The sequence below is a fragment of the Aphis gossypii genome, chromosome 3 (assembly GCF_020184175.1).
Source record: "Aphis gossypii isolate Hap1 chromosome 3, ASM2018417v2, whole genome shotgun sequence".
NCBI classification, from domain to species: Eukaryota; Metazoa; Arthropoda; class Insecta; order Hemiptera; family Aphididae; genus Aphis; species Aphis gossypii.
In genome coordinates, this window is record NC_065532.1 from 24,334,553 (window position 1) to 24,354,261 (window position 19,709).

Below are 19,709 nucleotides of genomic sequence, written 5' to 3' on the forward strand. Positions count from 1 at the left end.
TCACACGGCGCTGATTGCATTGAGCAGTGTCTAAAAAAAAAAAGTACAATTCTCCTGCACAGACCTGTATATATATAACTCATGCGTTAAACCATTGCTTTCCGACGTGTCCAACCCCCACGGCAAACGCCACCACCAACCCCTTACCTATGCTATTTCCGACCTCCACCCACTAACCTTATCGTCGATGACTGTCTTCGTCACTCTCTCACCATTTAATAGAGTTCGCTGATAGCGTCGGCATCAGCGCGCAAAACCTCCACCCAGCACCATAGAGGGGGTGTTGGTACCCGAGTACACAGTGCACACCACTAGTGTGCCCGCGACGAATATCCGCCGCAGTCGTCACCACCATCACCGTTATACAAGTACGTAAATATACCCGTTATACAGTTCGCAGAATTTCAATATATTTCGTATATACTCGTGGTCGTCTACAAAACAAAAACCCTAAGGAAAATTCATTAAAAAAAATAAATAAATAAATTATAAATCACGTTTGAAACGATCGCTCACACTTGATGAGCTCATGTAATAATAATTCGAACCCGGCGTCGTTGTTAATTATTATTATTGCCGACAACTGTGTTTCGCGTAAATTTGTTTGATAATATACATGCGTACGCGTTTACATAAATTTAACTGAGTGTCCAAAAAATACATTATTTACATAAACCGTGCAGGATCAACATCACGCTGTCGACAGATACCGGGATCGCCGCCAGACCCAAGTGAGTGAGTTTGTACATTCAATATTTATTATACCATACGGCATACGGAAACACGTGTGACGGATTTTGTTTGATCGATTATTCAAACGCATGGAAGTATGGTGTTGCACAAACAAGACTGTTCTCAACAATTTGTTTGTAGAAAATGTATTTAACACCATTTAGGTACGACCGATTATCATAGTCATCGTTATAATTATAATAATTGTGTTAGTATATTTACGAGTAAACTATTGTTGCCCCTTTTTCTCCCATGTAAGTGCTTGTTGATTTTTCAAACGGAATTATCAGTGCACTTTTATGGTAAATTGAAGTAAATGTGATTGATATGTGCATATTAATCACACAGACCATTGTTTGTTTGTTTTTTTTATTTTTTGTAGTCAGGATGTAAAAAAATTATAGTATGAAGTTTTATAATTTGTTACGACTTATTGATAAATAATCAAGCAGTAGAATTTGAATAGAGTTTGTGAACAATAGATCATAATATTATAATGAACTATAGGAACGCATTAAATAACATATAGTTCTTTATAAAAAACGTACACATTTTAAAATAATACGTTCAAAAATAACCAATAAAATAAAATAACGTACACAATTTAAGAAAATTAAGTTGTTTCATTGCATTTACAGTTGTATTAATATAAAAGTTTAGAAAGCATTCAACATTAAAACAAATTATACAACCAACTCCGTACAAAAAAGTAAACAGTTAAAGGTGGTAGTTTTGTTGACACCTTAGTATTTTAATATAAAATCCATAACTAAGAGTTTTTATATGTTAGAATATCGTTTAATAATATATAGCAAACAAACCGAAAATATTGTTCAGATTTTTAAAGAAATATTATTGATAAAATGGTAGAACAAGTTTTTCATGTACAAAATAAATGATATACGTTTAATTAATTAAATATTAGTTTATATATAACTATATTTTTTTGAATATTTAAAGTTAAGCAAATACTTATTTGAAAAAAAAGCTTCATAAGATAATACTAATTAAATTTTTAAATAAAGAAGTAGTTATGCTAATTGCTTATTATAATATTGAAATTAAATGTGCCTACGTAAATGTATCTACATTTTACATGTAAATACATAATATTAAAAGGAAAACCGATATTAAATAAGATATCTGAACAACAAAAGATTATAAGAGAAGTAACATTGGGCTGCGTCCAAATTCCATGCCAAAAAAAAAAAAAATTGTCCAAATTGCATGCGATCTCTTAAAGGGGTCTGTCCGAATTCCACGCCACCTCATAAAGGGAGTTGTTCAAATTGCATGCCATCTCATAGAGGGGTTTGTCCGAATTGCATGCCGTGTATCAGCAATAGCTTATTTATTATACACTTGTTATATTAGGTATAACTTAAACTTTTTTTTGAACTTTTCTAATTTATGTTTAATTGATGTTTTAAAACAAGTACAATGTGATAAATAAATATAAAAATGTGTAGTTCAAATTTAAATAATAAATGTCTATAAATATTGGAAAAAGAAAAATTTATAAGTTCAGTGATGACGCAACTTCAAAATAATGAAATTAGTAGAATTTCATTTGTAGAAAATTTATCAAATATTGTGTTGCCGACATCCAAATAAATTTTATATTATTATTATAATTATTTATTTCGTAAATTGGACCAAATTGTAGATTATTATTTTAATTTTTTTTTTTTTTTTTAATTTGACTAAATTTTTTATTATTATTGTAATTATTTATTTAAAATATATCATGTATAAATGTAAAATATATTCACTTTATTATACTAAACTAAATGTAACAAAAGCCCGTTCTTACAGTGGAAAAGTAAGTTAAATTAGAAAAGTTCAAAAAAAAAGTTCAAGTTATACCTAATATAATAAGTGTATAGTAAATAAACTATTGCTGATACTTAATAATCTGATTGCACTCAATTTGGAAAAAACCCTCGATGAGGTGGCATGCAATTCAGACAGACCCTTTCAAGAGATGGTATGCAATTCGGACATCCCAATTTATGTTTTTTTTTTTTTTTTGGCATGCAATTCGGATGCACGCGTAACATTGAAATTAAAAGTGCACAGTTTATTCGAAGCAGGGATTAGGTAAAATTGTAAAATAAAATGTATTAAATAACAATGAGTCATGCGCTATTAATTTACTTACATGGTTTTTTCACACAATTGTTATTATTTTTATCATTGATTTAAGTGATACCTTCAAAGGTATAGAAATACATACGAGTAGATCAATAATGAATACAGTGTGCATAAAATTTAAATCAACAATATTTAAGAAAAGTGTACAAGAAGATACATTTTATACGATGTGACAAAGATAGATAATAATTTAGTAATAAATTAAAGGAACAAAGAAATAAGATAAAATTAATTATTAGTTTACAATATTATAAAAACAATAAAGTGTTTTTAAAAACAGCAACGCTTAAAATAGTATAATATTAACAAATATACATAAATTAAATAATAAATTAGGATTTATGAAATTCATTCAGAATGGCATCAACGAATATGCATTAATTGAAAAAATAATATGCATTCTGATATTCTAGCTGGGATTTAACAATTATTCACCTAATTATAATGCAATCTTTATTCATGGAAAATTCTTAAAAGTAGACACATTGTTAATAGTGGATGCTTTTAAATTATTCGTAAAAATAATAAATGTACCAGAGGTGATTTTACCTATTAATAATGGACACTCTTATTAATAGTGGATCATCTTTTGTGGATGTGTATATTACAAATTGGATTCAATTTAAAAATGATCATCCGATTATTATCATATTAATTGCTTTTAAACTTTAACTATTTAAAATTTTAAAAATACGTTTAATGAAAGCCAAAATAGTGTGTAAAATATGAGATCTTAACCGTTTTTTATTTATTATAAGTAACTGGTTTTGCTGTAAAACATTACTATTTTTTATTTTTTACTTGGATGATATATTTATTGAAAAAAAAAAAAAATTGTATTATAATAATATTTATAATTTATAACTTATACATTTTTATATGGAATAAAAATTATGAGTGGAAGGCAGGTACACATTGTTTTCTGAAAATGACATCTATACCTTTGCCGAATATAATACTAATATAAAAGTTTATATTTTTATATTAGTGTTAAAATAAGACTTTTATAATAATACCTATATAGTAAAATTTATTTAGTGATACATGTTAAAATTTTATTAGCATAGGTGCTTATTAACTTTTTTAATTAAAATATTATAATGTGAAGTAAAACAAACTATTAAGTCAGTGTTTTGATGTATAAAAGCAAAAAAGAGTAAAAATAAACATAAAATACAATGTGTAAAAAGCGTCAATACCAGTATTTATAAAAAAAACTAATGTCTTTGTCTCTTTGACCTTAAATATTTTAAAATTGATTAATAAAACGATTAGAATTAATTTGTTGTGACTGACTTTGTAAGCTTTAAATAAAGAAAAAATTGTCAAAAGTAATATATTTTTTCATACGAAGTATAATAAAAACAATAATTTATATTTGTATCATTAATAAATAAAATTAGGTGTTGATCACATCAAATACAATTTAACTGCTATAGATTTAAATTATACATTAAAACTGTTTATAATAGTATAATATTTCTCATAATAGCATTTATAACATTAAGTTTGAACTATAATAATACGTCTTCATCAGGATTAAAGCTAAGATTAATTTTTTTTACTTTATTTGTAAGTTAAATCGATTATTTAGGTTGTTGTGACTGACATTTAAAAAAAAATAAAAACTACTTAGTATAATTTTTTAATGTTTTTGTCATTTTAAATGTATGATATGGTTAAAATATTGTAACTAATAGTTACCTTAGTTGTTAAAAATCATATTCATCAAGATTAATTATGTGAAAAATTTATCGAATGAATAAAAATAATTATAAAACATTTTAAGAATTTTAAGTTTGTTTGAATAAACTTCTAAAGGCTATAACAATTAAAATCATTGAAATATATTATATATATATTTCAAAATTTTAATTTTAAAATTGGAAGTTGTAAATACTTGTATAATTATTTATACTGTGGATAAATTTGATGTATTAATAAAAACACATCCTCTATTTAAGATTGACAAAATATAGAGTGATATTAAAATTTAAAATAAAATTTTTTTTTTCTCAATGATTATGCATTTTTATAACTCATATTATACTAATAATAATGTATGTATTTTTTCATTAGATATCCTATATTACTTGTACTCGTACGTATAAAAATATTTATTTGTATATTATTATATATTTATTAAAAAATTAAATGTAAATGTTGTGATATATATGTATATATTATGTTTAGTAGTGTTGCTTTGAAATCAATATAACAATATTTAGATTATTTTGTAATATACTAAATTAGTTTTTGGTAAATTTTGTATTTGTCTGGCCACCATGGATATAATTTATTATACTATATCTGTAGCACGGCACTTTGTATAGGCAATTTAGCACCATACTTTCATATTTTTCACAAATATTAGCCTATCAAACATCATCACACACAATAATAATATTAAATTCTTCAAATTGTGTAAATTACTTGTACAGTGGTGGTTAAATAGTTTTGTCATGGAGGGGGGGGAGGAATGTATGGCTGATTTTTATGTAATATTTGAATATTCAACTAATATATATTTAAATATGAAACAAACCACCAAAAATATTACGGTGAGATAAAAACACTTTTTTTTTTAAATTAATTTATAAAAAATTTAATATTAGATAGACAAATAGTCAAAAACAATTTTCGGGAACTTCCGTATAATATAATAACCGTATATTTTGAATAGAAAACTACAATAATAATAATAATAGACTTATTGCTACGTATGTGCCTAGATAATAAGATACTATACACACTACCGTACTACACAGTGTATAAAAATATACTAAATATAGCCATATAACATAAGGATTATGTGAACATTTTCTATAGTTGATTTTTTATATTTTTAGAAAAAATAATCAAAAAAAAAATTGAATACGTTATAATATAAATATATAATATGCATATAATATAAATCGTTATAAATATTTAAAAATAGGTCGTTGGCGATCTTTCTCCCTCATCACAGTTTGACCATCAGTGCTTGCTTGTGTACAACAAGCTTTTTATAATTTTTTAATTTGAAAATTATACTTTTAAATCATAACACATAACTCATTAGTTTTTGAATAAATATGACAATAAATGAACATATATTTTTCTAACAAGAGTCACCGTGAAATTATTTTATTTTATAAATTAATTATAATTTTTTTTTATTAAAAGATAACTTCGAAAACTATTCAATAAAACCTAGTTGGCTATTTACATATAATATGATTATGTACTTAAACATTTAATAATTCAAATTTATTTGACAATATATTGGTGGATTGATAATGGGTATTTCATTTCCTATTTAAAAGTTATAACGTCGAAAGTTGTTAAATATAGGTATTTTTATTTTGATAAACATATAAACTTTAATACTTCTGATATAAGTACTAACAGTATAGTACACACATACATACATAATACATATATATGTATATATAAATATATACATTACTATACATAGTTTGTGTTTAAAAGTTTATGAGTAGTTTTCAGTCACTTTTAATGCCAATTAGTAACTCATTTTCATTTTTATTTTTGCAAATAAAAGTTATTTTGATTGACAATAAATAATGCTTGTCAAATTTTATCACTACTAAATTTTTTATAGAATATATTATTTAGTTAAAGTAATTAAGTCACAATATTTATATACAGAATATAGATATATTGTTTGTTTTTAATGACAATTATTATATTGTAGATTATTATATTTATTATTAGTTATATATTATTACATTCATTATTTAGTCAATTATTAAACCTTGTGTTGCACTTAAAATGGAAATGGAAATATTTCTGTATTCAAATACTAAAGTGAGTTTATTTTTCAATATTGATTTTTAATTGTTAAGAAAATGTTATTATGGAAAAGAGTAATAATTGGAAATCAATTAAAAATAGATTAGAAATATATTATTAGTTAGAAATTGTAATTATTTATTTTAAATAGAACCAACAAAATTATTCTATTTATACCTAGAACCAATGTCCTAGTTATAAGTGACTTAGTTTATTGTGATGCTTGTTGACATTTTCAATTATACATTAATTTAATATACTATATTTTCTTTAACCTGATGACTTATGTCTATATTGTAACGTTTATATTTAAATTATTAATAACAATGTTGACTGTTATATTGTAGTAATTTAATCTTCAGTCATAAACATAGCAAAGTTTGTCATAATGTCATGAGATAATATTAATGGAAAATATGTAATTCACTTCTCTAAATATTTCATGTTTCTATAGTAATTAATGTTTATAATATTTTAACTTACTAAAAGTTTATACAAACCTTCAATCTTAATTAACAATCAAAAGATTTTCCGAGAGTAAAAAATTAAAATAAAAAATGTTATTTTGAGTATTTTTTTTTAAAAACATATTGCATTACTTAAATCAATACATTTTTTACAATATAATAATAATACTTTAAATTGCTTAATATAATAATATATAAATATATGCACACCTATATATATATTATCATGTAGTGCTATAATTAAAAAATGAAATATATAGGCTAGTCAATTGTCTTTTTAATAATGAAGATAATAATATTTTAATTTATAACTAGTAAATAATATTAGTATGTTTTTATTTTAATACAGTTTTTTGATACGTATAGGTCATTATGAAATTCAAATGTAGCCATATGAATAACAACATAATTTATTATTGTATGTATTTACTGTTAATTTTAAATTTTAGTCAAATAATTTTTTTTTTTGAGTTATGTTAAATGTAATAATTTGCTTTAATTTATCATTGTTCGATTTTTTTTTGTATAATTACGTTTGCATATATTTGAATTTTATGTAGCTTTGAAGTTGAGTTATAATAGTCTATTTTAAATACTCTATATAGTTATACAACTATGGATAATTTATTTCTAACATTAGGTTTTACTCTCTTTAGTTTAGTTTTTTTTTTAACAGATGAAAAATACTCTCAATGTAGTGACATATTTTTCGTCGACGGAACCTTGCGATTTGTTGATAACTGAGCCAAAGTAGAAAGAAAACCTGAAATGCTTCATAAGAAACTCGAGCACGTACCGAAAAGTTATTATAAGCCCCAACGGACATAGAATGATATTTACTCAAGTTTTTCAAAAGAAAAACTTTCCAGTTAACAAAAAAAAAACCCCGCTTCACGAATTTATCATTGACAATACGCATTTATTTTGTTTAAAATAAATAACAAGTTAAAATTACTTGAGAGGTGCTGGACACTAATCTCTCTCTCTTTATATATATATTATTGTCTCTCTTTCATTGTTTAATTCCTCATCGTGTTATATAGGTATGGACAAATATAATGTTTGTATTATAAGCTATGATTAAATTGAACTAATAATCAACTAAGAAAGAAATCCAATATTCTAATGTAAATATTAATTAATTATACTTTAAAGCTTTTATTTATCAACGAAGTATTATTAAAAAATATTAAAAATAGGGAAATAATAATAATATTATAATACATATTTTTGATTTGAACATCTCACCCCCGCGAGTGTTGTTTCTGTTTTACAACCATGTAACATAATAATTATCAAATTCACGTTAAACAGTTAACATTTTTAGATTCGATAATTTTGTATTAAAGTGAGTTAACTCTTTTGAAAACGATTGTATAAAACTAGCTGGATGCAAAAAAAAAATACACTCTTACAATATTAAATTAACTATTTAAATTTAGCGACGTTAGTGATATTTTGTATATTTATGGCTTAAATTATTAGAATATGGTTTAAAAATAATATATTTTAATGCTATCATTTTATGTTTACATTAGTTATAGCTTTTTTAGGAGGACGCTACAACCTCATATGTTGTTTATGTTTTCAACACTGACAACATAGTAACTTTGCATTCTGTAGAATCAATTTTGTACTGTTAACATTATTATTACAAAGCGTTGACTTATTATTAATTTAAATTTAAAAGTAGCGTCTAGGGCATCGTTTAGGTATTATTCATGTTAATATTTGTATGTGAGTTGTTAATATTTTAAAATTGTTATAATTTGAATTGAACACATATGACTACATATGTGAACGTTTGTAATACGCACGTGAGTTTTTTTTAGAGAATTAAAATGTAGAAAATACATTAAAAATACATTACAATGAAATTTAATAATATTTACTTTTGTTGTTATAAAATATTATATATTTATATGTATTTAGGTGTTATACACTGTTCAATGGGTAAAGAAATAATCAATTGAATGAGCGCTTAATTATTTAAAACGTAATAATAGGTAACAAAGAATTTTAGAAAAACTTCATAATACCTATAGGAATTAAGATGTATATTTATTTCAATCCATTAAAAATAAAGTAACAAAATAATAATTTATATAGTCTGTAGATATATTGCATATTATTGTATACACTGGATGATTTTAGATATTATTTTTATTTTAATTATTAATTTATACGAGTTTCAAAACATTGATAAATCATTAGCGTTTAAAAAATGTAAACGTAAATAAAAACCATATAGATAACATTATATTTATACAATTACATAGATTTTACATTATTTTTGAGAATTATAATTCTACTAATATTAAATATTAATGTATTAACAGTTTGTGAACTAATGAAAAATGTTTATGATTGAAAATTCTAAGAATAACCTTCTCAAAATACCATGGCAGGATACATACTATAAATTTGTGTCTAATTTTCAGTTCAATGTAAGAAAATTTCCAAACTTTTCGAACATTCCTTCTATTAGAAAAAAATACACACTACTAGAAATCAAAAGCAAAAATTTAATTTAATTTAAATACAAAATACCAGTGGATGCCATGCATTGTTACATACTATATATATTATGCATATTGATTTACTACTTTTGACTTAAATTGAGTATTTTATTCAGTTTAATACATTGATAGACAATACTGGTACAGCAGTATTTTTTTTTTTTTAAATTTGATTTACGTTTATAGATATTAAATACACTGGTATGTTTATGTATGTTAATAGGTACACATGTGTTGTATATGATACAACAATAATAGTTATTTACTTAAATATTTTATTGATTACTATTAATTTACAATGCAAATTTAAGATTTTATTTTTTATTATGATACATTATTATAAACATTATAATATAGTAGTTATTTCATATTCTGAACGAATTCGGCATACAACTTTTTCGTTAAGAACAATCGAGATAAAGCAAAGCGATAGCCTAATTTATAAATGTGTGATTTAGTCTTAAGAATTATGTAACTAATATGTGGTGGTCAGAATAATTCAGTGGATGAATTATATAGCGTATGTTTTAATACATGTGGATTTATTTGATATTATTAGTTAAATGTTAATAAAAATTAAAATAAGTAGTTTGTATTTAAAAAAAAAAAACCAAAAATCTGGGTACAATTTATTTATTTGAATTAAACTTAATTAACATTTTTTTATTTAGATTAAATTACCTAAAAACTTTATTTTATAATTAATTTATTGAAACAATACCTAGTTTATTTAATAAATTACTCTCATGAAAAATAAATTTGAAAAATCACTATAACATTTACACAAACGATGATAAGCAATGGATTCCTATGATATATTATAATCAGTTGGGAAAAAAATGAAATTAGCGAATCGAGATTAGTTAGTTTAATATTTTTAATAGATGGGCGTCGTTCAAAACTGCACACTTATCATTCAAAATCTCACATTTTAGATATTTTTGACCGTTCAATATCACATGTAATTTTTCTATTGTTAAAATGAGAAAGTTGAAAGATCGATGTTGCAAAACCACACATATTTGATTAACAGTTAAGAATTAAACATTTATTGTTATTATTAATAAAATCGTCATAGAAGTAATTCTATAAATAATAAGATAAAATATTATATGTATAGTAATTAGTAGATAATGTATTAGAATAAATATTAAATTTACATCTTAGTGTTTTAAAATATTCTATTAAGTTAATTTTGTCACTTATGATATTATTGTGATTTTGGTAAAATATGATTAACTGGTGTGACGTTCTAAATGATAATGTGATTTCAGATTAACATGTGCGTTATTGATAAATATCAGTGTATGGGTATTGGGTATCAAACGCTAAACGGTTTGGTTTTTCAATAACGTTTGACTTTGAACTACGACCTTTTTTGAAAGTGAGCAGTTATTACGACGACCATAATAGGCTTAATAGAATATAGACTTGTTAAATTCAGTCTTGTCAGAAAACGAAAAAAAAAACGATAAGATATATTATTATTTTACGTTTAATTGAGTAAATTTAAAATGTTAAAAACAAATTCTTTAACATTCAAAATTTTATGGACCAAATATGATTTAAGTTTTTTCGTGTTCTATTGTTAATCTATAAAAATGTATAATATCTTATATTATTTACGTTCGTATATGTTTGTGGTTTATTATCATCGTACAACAAATGTTGAATTAGTTTCCAATATTTCCATTTCCTTATTTGATAGGTATAAGTTAATATATATAATTTTTTCGTGAAAATAATAGACATGACAATAGTATTACATTCAAATTTGGTTCAAAAAATGTATTTGAATCATTTGAGTACTTTTCGAGAAATACATTTTTAATTTTGTGAATATTTAAAAAATTATCATTGGACAATGAATATTTTATGATGATTCAAAACAAAAAAGTTAATATTTACTTTTCAATTAATTTATTGTTAAAAATTTAATAGATAGGTATATATTAATATTTATTTCATAAATGTTGTTTCGTCTTTCTTTTCTTATTTTTTACCATTACAGTTTTTTTTAAACCAGTAAAAAAATGTATTGGATTCAATAATCATATATTCCTAATACATCATAATATAAATGAACATTTTTCTAAATGTATTGTATTCCATGTCATATTTTAACACATTATCTGTACAACTAATCCATACAAATTTTCATTTATATTTTAACATCTATGCTGGTCCATAGTTAACATCATGTTGTTAGAATTTGAGTAAAAGGGTCTACTTTACGTTTCTAATAATTCACCGGACTATACGAAACTTGTTAGCGCTGATACTTTTCAAACGCTTCTTTTGTGTGTGTGCCGCTCGAGGGAAACCATCATAGAACGAAAGTTTGGTTTTGTTAAGAACGTGTGCGGTGAGCTATTATTGTGTGTAATATAAATAATTTATGGACGTGATCTATGGTGCTTCGATCTTTAATGACGTCAAACGAAGGTGTGCAATTTATGTTGGCAAAACTTAAGTATAATATTGTTAGTGCATCAATGGGGAGATGATGTATATTGCTCTTGTAATTTCAGGAATATTGATCAGAAATCATTAGTTTGATATGCCCAAAAAAAAATTATAAAGACTAACAGGAATTCTTACGAATCTATACACCTATACTCTGAAAATATCTACACAGATTGAAGATAAAAATCCGTTGAAACTCTGTGCGTGTGTCCATTATTGCGTGAAATGTCTTATTTACAAACAGATAAATAGCATACACAGTCATTATTATATATAGAGATGTATATACAGCAAACGCGTGTTTGACTCTACAATTGTTCTCCAAGAATAGGTTAAGATTTGTGCCCAAAGAGTTTTTTTGTATTCGTGTGTCAGTTGGGAGCACTCTCGACCAGAGCCACCGGAAATACGGTCGGTACCTATACAGCGCTTTCTTATGTACATGAAAGTCTAGTATATACGTGGCAACGATATACCTGCACTTAGGCAAAGTAATAATTTAAAGTTATTTTCTTTTTTTTAAAAACTTTTCAACTCAGGAAGTTTTGAAATATTCCATACTTTCTGTCAAATGAAAAAAAAAAAAATGTATTGTTCTAATTCGCTAACGGGATAAAACGCTTGTGGTATAAATTCGAATATTCCCTTCAATATAATACATATTACGAGTATATGACTAACGTATATTTCCTTCCTATTTGAATTCTTACCTTATCTATGAATGACTTGTTTGTTTTATGTTAATCCATCGTATGCGTATTTTTTTTTCCGGTTAACCAATTTGAAATTCGTGTTTGACATTAACTACGTAAAAAAATTTAAAAAAAAACTCAAACGGTATTAAAAAAAAAAATAAATAAAAAACAGGACTCATATTATCAAAACTATATATAACTATAATCAGTATTAATTCACGTAGATAAATAATTTGTGTTTTAATTAATTTTAAAATATATTTTAATTTATAATACAATTTTTTATTTCGAAGTATATAATTTGTATAATATTTGTATCTTAATACGTGTTATATGCGATTACACAGCTATTATGACATGATATCGTGTAAGAAGCCGCTCACAGACCCCACTTGTATTTATGGAAAATTTTCCATAAATAGTACAATTTATTTACTAAATGATAAGTATTTTAGTTAAGATGATAAGATGATTAAGTACATCATCAGTATTTCATTGGAGGATTAGTTATAAGAGAATTAAAAATAAGTGTGTATGTTACCAAGTGTTTTTTTTTCTGTGAAGAGCGCGATAACGGTAATAAAAATGAAAATCAAATAAGTGATCGTTTAACTTGATTGTAAATTTTTTTAGGATTAAATTAGGATTTAGAGAGGTTGGTTATATTGGTGTGTGTGCGTGCGGATGTATGAATTTAATCAGTAGCTTATGAGCATAAGCGATGCTTTTGGGTGTGAGAGTTAGAACGGGAATCGTTAGTGGAACGGTTTAATGCAATGGGGGATTTAAATTTTGGGAAGTGGTTTTTTTCTATAAGCTGGCGATGACGTTGGAAGTCTTTGTGGATTTGGCAGCCTTTATAATTAGTTGGATGGTTTCCTTCACATAAAATGTAAGTGTCAAGAGCGTCTTTTGATTTTTAGAAAGTGGTTGATAGATAATTTTCTCTGTATCTTACTCGCTCCTTGATGGGTAAAATACAAACAAATAAAAAACTTTCTAAATTAATATTTTAAAATACGTTTCATATTAATTATGCGTAGTGCAAATTAAAAACCATAATTTGTTATTTGTTGTGGTAAGAATACTTAAAAATACTTTTGGACATACTATGAAAACTAAATGATTTTTAATACATATAGGAATTTATTCTTAGTATAGTAGGTATAATACTTAATAAGTAATAGTTTATTATACAATTTTATTTTTCAATTAAATTTATAAAATTCAATATTTTTATTGAATATATTATAATTTTAGGTTGTCTATTATTTGATACTATTTGGAATTCTCTTAATTCATCTACGTTGGATTTTATTTCATATTACATTAATTAATTTAGTTTATCTTCATCCGTTCGACATTATTTAATAAATCATAAATTTAATTAATGTGGTGGCTATCCAGTGTCTTTCGAGTCGCTAACGAACGGTTCACCAAATCAAAATTTTATTAATTTTAATAATATTTCAATTTTAAATAAATGAGTTAAAAATTTGTTTGAACTTTTTAACTGTGGGAATAGTTCTCATTTTTGTTATTGAAATGATTTTATATATGCAGCAGCAGTCTAAATTAAATCATAATGTACATATCTTATACAAATTGGCATTAACAAATACACATTTTAATTAACTTAATTATTCATTATGTAATATACCTATCGGCTTATATTATAACAGAGATTTATTATTATTACAAAGTAGAACTTTTGACTGACTTTTACTTTCCCATTAAATATTATGAGATTCCTTGACGTTTAACGCATCATGCCACGCCATCAGTCTTCAAAACGATACGTTATACATAAAATGGAAGTTAACACTCACTAGATCTCAGTTTCAATTCCACGTAATAATGATGACAACGTCAAACGTTTATATTTAAAATTTATAATAATAACTATATCCTGCATTTTATAATGATATACGTGACATTTTTTGTGATCGGTTGTGAATATTGATATTTAATACGTCATTTAAAAAAAAAAACACTGAACCGTGACACAACAGTATTATTTTTATAATTATCTCTCCAATATTGTTTTCATATCACTGTAGTTTTTAAAAAAAATTTTTCCATACTATATTTTAATAAAATTAATTGTATTTATTATAATAAATTAATAATTAGTCAAGTAAAATCAGTTGCATACTATTGTGTATTTTTTTGAACAATGATTATTTTATAAATAAAAAGAAAATTCATATAAATGTTAAGAAAAAACAATTCAATAGGTACGTTGATACAAAACTGGTTTTTAGAACAAAATTAGTAAAACTGTGTAATTACTGATTTTTACAACTAGACATACCTTTTTATGAATAAATAGATCGTGCACATTTTTGATCCCACCACCGAGTTTAGCTTACTCATGGGAACTAATTATACTCCGTATCGCATATTACATTCAACATCGTAATAATTGTTAAAATTAGAATGTTATTTGATAATAATCCATGGCCTGCCCTTTATTCAATGCGTAGTTAAGCGCAAAATGAAAAATATAGAAAAATTAATTTAATAAATCGATATGGTTATATTCGAGACTGTAAAACTAAATCTCGTTAAAAACGAAGGATACGCGTGCACTGAGCCCAGTATCATAGCTCAGTTGTTAGTGCATATAATTCAAAAACTGTGTGAACTTATTTTATGTGTTACGAAACCGTTCAATGTCCGCATTATAAAGCGTTGACACCGTCTTTTTAGTACGCGTAATATAAAACAATACTGCGTTCACGACACGGTCGACGCCTCACGCCATCAATAACAGAATATAACCCAACTGAAGTTAAAGTAAGAAAATATATCTACAAGAGGTAACCGTGTACGTTTTCAATTTAGTAATTATGATTATTATAGTACTATAAATACGGAAACTTGCTGTCGGTTTTTAATTTAACGATAATAACAAACACAACATTTGAGGCATAAACAGTATACTATTATAACTGGCCTTAAGTTAAAGTGTATTATTATAAATATTGCGATGAAAACTAAATGGATTTGTTAAAAATGAATTTATTGCCGTTGGAACTTGTCGTTTCAACACACGTGCCGAGATCGATGTCTATGTATATTATATTTGATCGAATATTTTCCAAAATACTGTTGAGTCATTATAATTGGAGTTACTTTTATGGTTTGACGCTTTTTTCAGATAGAAGAATCGTCATCTAGCTTAACATAATATAAGGTAATTTATTTCGTATATTTGATTCTGAGAAGAACGTTGAATGTATTGATTTTACTGTAATATGTGTGTGTGGTTTTTTTATTTGCTATAATTTTTTTGGTGCAGTAAAAATGCTTTGATTTTCAATATTTTAAGTATATAATTAGATATAGATATCTAGTTATTATTTTAGTGTTTAAAAAGTAAATTTTCTATGATTTTTAAAAAATCTACTGAATAAGGAAAAGACAATTTATGCATTTTTAACTAAAAAATAGTTTGCAATTTTTTTCTACAAATTTCTTAATTTTAACGGATTGTACAAGATGTACAAAATAGAAAAGAAAAATTAGATACAAATAATCACACTAAAGAATGTCATCTAAAAAGCAACTTGTGGATTCAACTTCCACTCCACAGTTGGATTATAAAATATAATAATAGCTACATCATTTTGGTTTTTGGCAGTGATCTTTCATCTCAGTTGTTATTTTTTCTTTTTAAGGTCATTGAAGTCGATATAAAAGAGAATGGATTTATTAGAAAAACAACTAGCTGTTGCTCTTCAAATGGAAATATAAGAAATCAGCCCACCATATTTGTTCTTTGTTATATGTCTATTGTTCATATGATTTATTTATATTTTTTATAATATTGTTTATAAACATATATACAACCGTATAGGTTTAAGTACAGTAGGTAGAATATCCAAATATACTATAACTATAGAATATAATAATACCAAGATAATCTTAGTAGGTTACACTATAAATAATAAATGCAATTTAAATAATTTTAATTGAATATCACAACCCAGTATAAAAGTATAAAAAAAAAGTACAGTAAATTAAAATATAGCCAAAAGTAAATTTTATATTTTTAGAGATCACAGGCATTCTATATTGAATAGATCAACGGTGTTTAATTTGTTACATTTTCGAACGCTCTAGTGTAGTTATTATCACCTTAAGAAAAGCAAAGTGATTTTATTAAGAATAAAGGAAATGATCGAGACAGGTATTGAAGAACAAAATATTATAATATTAGTTTAAGGCTGTTTAAGTTTATATTGTACTTTTTATAACCATATTTGTATTATTATTTTAACTTAGCCTTTAACCTTGACGGTTATTAGATAAATATATGCACGATACATACTTGTATATTATTCTATACAGTACCTACGCAATTCTTATTATTTAACACGCATACTTTTTTTATAATCTATTTGAATTTATAGAATTTTGATTTTTTTTTTTTTTTAATTATTTAAAGTATAATATAATAGAATACATACTTGGTTATTGTGAAGTTTATCAGACAATTATTATAAAGAAGATAAGAAAGGTACTTAACGCATATATTAATGAGACTGAAAAAGCCAAATAATAATATTTAGTTGCAGGCTAAGATATATGTAATATTGGACTACGTGAATTAACAATTCAAAAATTATATATTTAATTTATTTGTACTGATTTTATATTTTAAACCATTATGCTGTAATTATTATCCTATTATATTTTTAGCAGTTTACAAACATTGTATACGTAGTATATGGGTTGTAGGAACGAAACATTTGTTAACATAACAATTATCTAAAAGTTAGATGTTATGTTAGATTAGAAAAAGTAAACCTGACCTATATAGCTTAAAAATATTATTTCCCAAATATATATTAAAATAATATTATGAATTTGACAGAATTTACTAAGATTGTGTGAACGCGTAACTATATCACAGTGAGAGTCCAGATGTTAAAATGCGTAATGTGGAATAAACTGAACTTAAATATTATTATTAATTTTATTAGGATTTTTCGACATGTTTAATATAACAAGACGCAGAATTCATTACGGATTCATGTAAATAAATCATATTGATGATATCTAAGACAATTTTAGACATCAAATAATCACATCTGTCCGTATAAGATGTAAGTCAACGGCTAGACATTATTATTATGTATTATATAAGTCGAATGATGCCCTACTAACTTATCCACAAAATAGTATCCTTTGACGTTCGGTTCGAAAACCGTTTCCGGTCCTGATGTAGATGACGACGAACGAATCTGTTGGCAGAGTCAGTGCGGGGTAGTTAACCCTTCATTGCCATCAGCGTGCAGTTGTTCGACCTTTGAAGTCACCATCTCACCATCGAACGCTCTGAAATTCTCATAGACGGTACTTATATTATTATTATTGTTATACATATATGTCTATTTTAATGCCCATGCGATGTGGTTGTTATTTGCAAATATTTTTTTTTGAAATTTTTATCCAATTATCAGTATATGTTACGAGCGATGACCGCAACGACAACTATCGAGTTCTCTTCCCGTCGCGCAGTCCATCACACGCTACGATTGTTAGCAAATTATTGTACGATATATTTCATGATAAATTATTATTATTAGACTATGTATGATAATATGTGTTTGAGCGTTCCGTATAATAATCCAATATAACTGCACTATTATTCGTTATTACCTATAATATAAAATGGGTACAGCTTTTACAAACTATTGCAATATATAAATAATATAACAATATTCGTGGAAGTTCGTCGGAATGAACTTAGGCATTGGCTATATTATAGATTGTACACTGATAAGCTGCGCGTAGTGAAATATATAGTTTAGTATCTAAAACATACAACAATCATATATTTTGTGGAGGAGTATTTTCAATTTTAATAGAATATGTATGATTTACGATGTATGGTGCGATCATTTTGATAGGTAGCTTGTATTATTGTATTATATTTATTAATAGCTGCAATATTGAGTCGATATAACTACGACATGCGTATTGTATGTGATGTGTATTATAGTACAGAAATATTAGAATTACCACCAACCTAGTATGATGATATACCATATATAATATATATATATGTATATATTAAAATTATATTTATCAAGGTTCGACAAATATAGCTCATTAATTAATGTAATCAATTGTATTTATTGTTTAATAAAAAAAATAATTAGATATATTAAGTGTGTGCGTTGTTGTCGGAAACATAATAGTTTTTATCTCATTAAATATAAAATAAAATATTTTAGTTTTTATAACTGATAGTGACTAATATGCATATACTATATTATAATATTGCATATTGTATACAATGAAACAAATACGAGAATCCATTGATCAAAATAATATTTCGCTTAATGTTTATTTTTGTATACACCTGTATAGATTATATTAACTGAATAGTTCATTAAAAAAAAAAAACCACCGCCATGTAAAAAGTAATTAATACTTCAAATGAGTATTATAATAAGTAATAATAAAATTTCATTCATTTTTTGTGGTATAGAACATTTGAAATTATTTTATGACGGTATTTAAATAATTTCATAATATTTTCTGAGTAAAATTTGGTGCGTTCCAAAAATACAATGATTCTACTACCTACTTCAAATTTAGAAATTATACATGAAATTCATATTATAAATGTTTTTAATTTAAAATACTGAATCAACATATTTTTTGTCAATGTTAGTAAATCTAAATAGCTAATTAATTATTATTTATTTTATAAAAAACAATGATTATTTTTATAATAATAATAATAATGTACCGAAATATAATTTAGGAGAATATACAGTTCCTTATTTTCTATAAATTTGAAATGTTCATAAATAATAAAAATGAAAATAATAATTATTAGTTAGTATGCATGTACATGTACA

At 24.7% G+C, this 19,709-nt stretch overlaps 1 protein-coding gene across 3 annotated transcripts in view; it reads left to right on the forward strand.

Moving 5' to 3' along the window:
- The first annotated feature begins 303 nt into the window (after positions 1–303).
- Positions 304–19,709, forward strand: part of LOC114130088 (ankyrin repeat and death domain-containing protein 1A-like) — an 80,373-nt gene continuing 60,967 nt past the window's right edge. For 2 of the 3 annotated variants that reach the window (XM_050203430.1, XM_050203432.1), the window contains exon 1: positions 304–731. The gene's annotated coding sequence lies outside the window, so the exon portion shown is untranslated. Of the gene's footprint in view, positions 736–19,709 lie in introns of all 3 variants that reach the window. The other variant, XM_050203431.1, reaches the window with a different exon arrangement.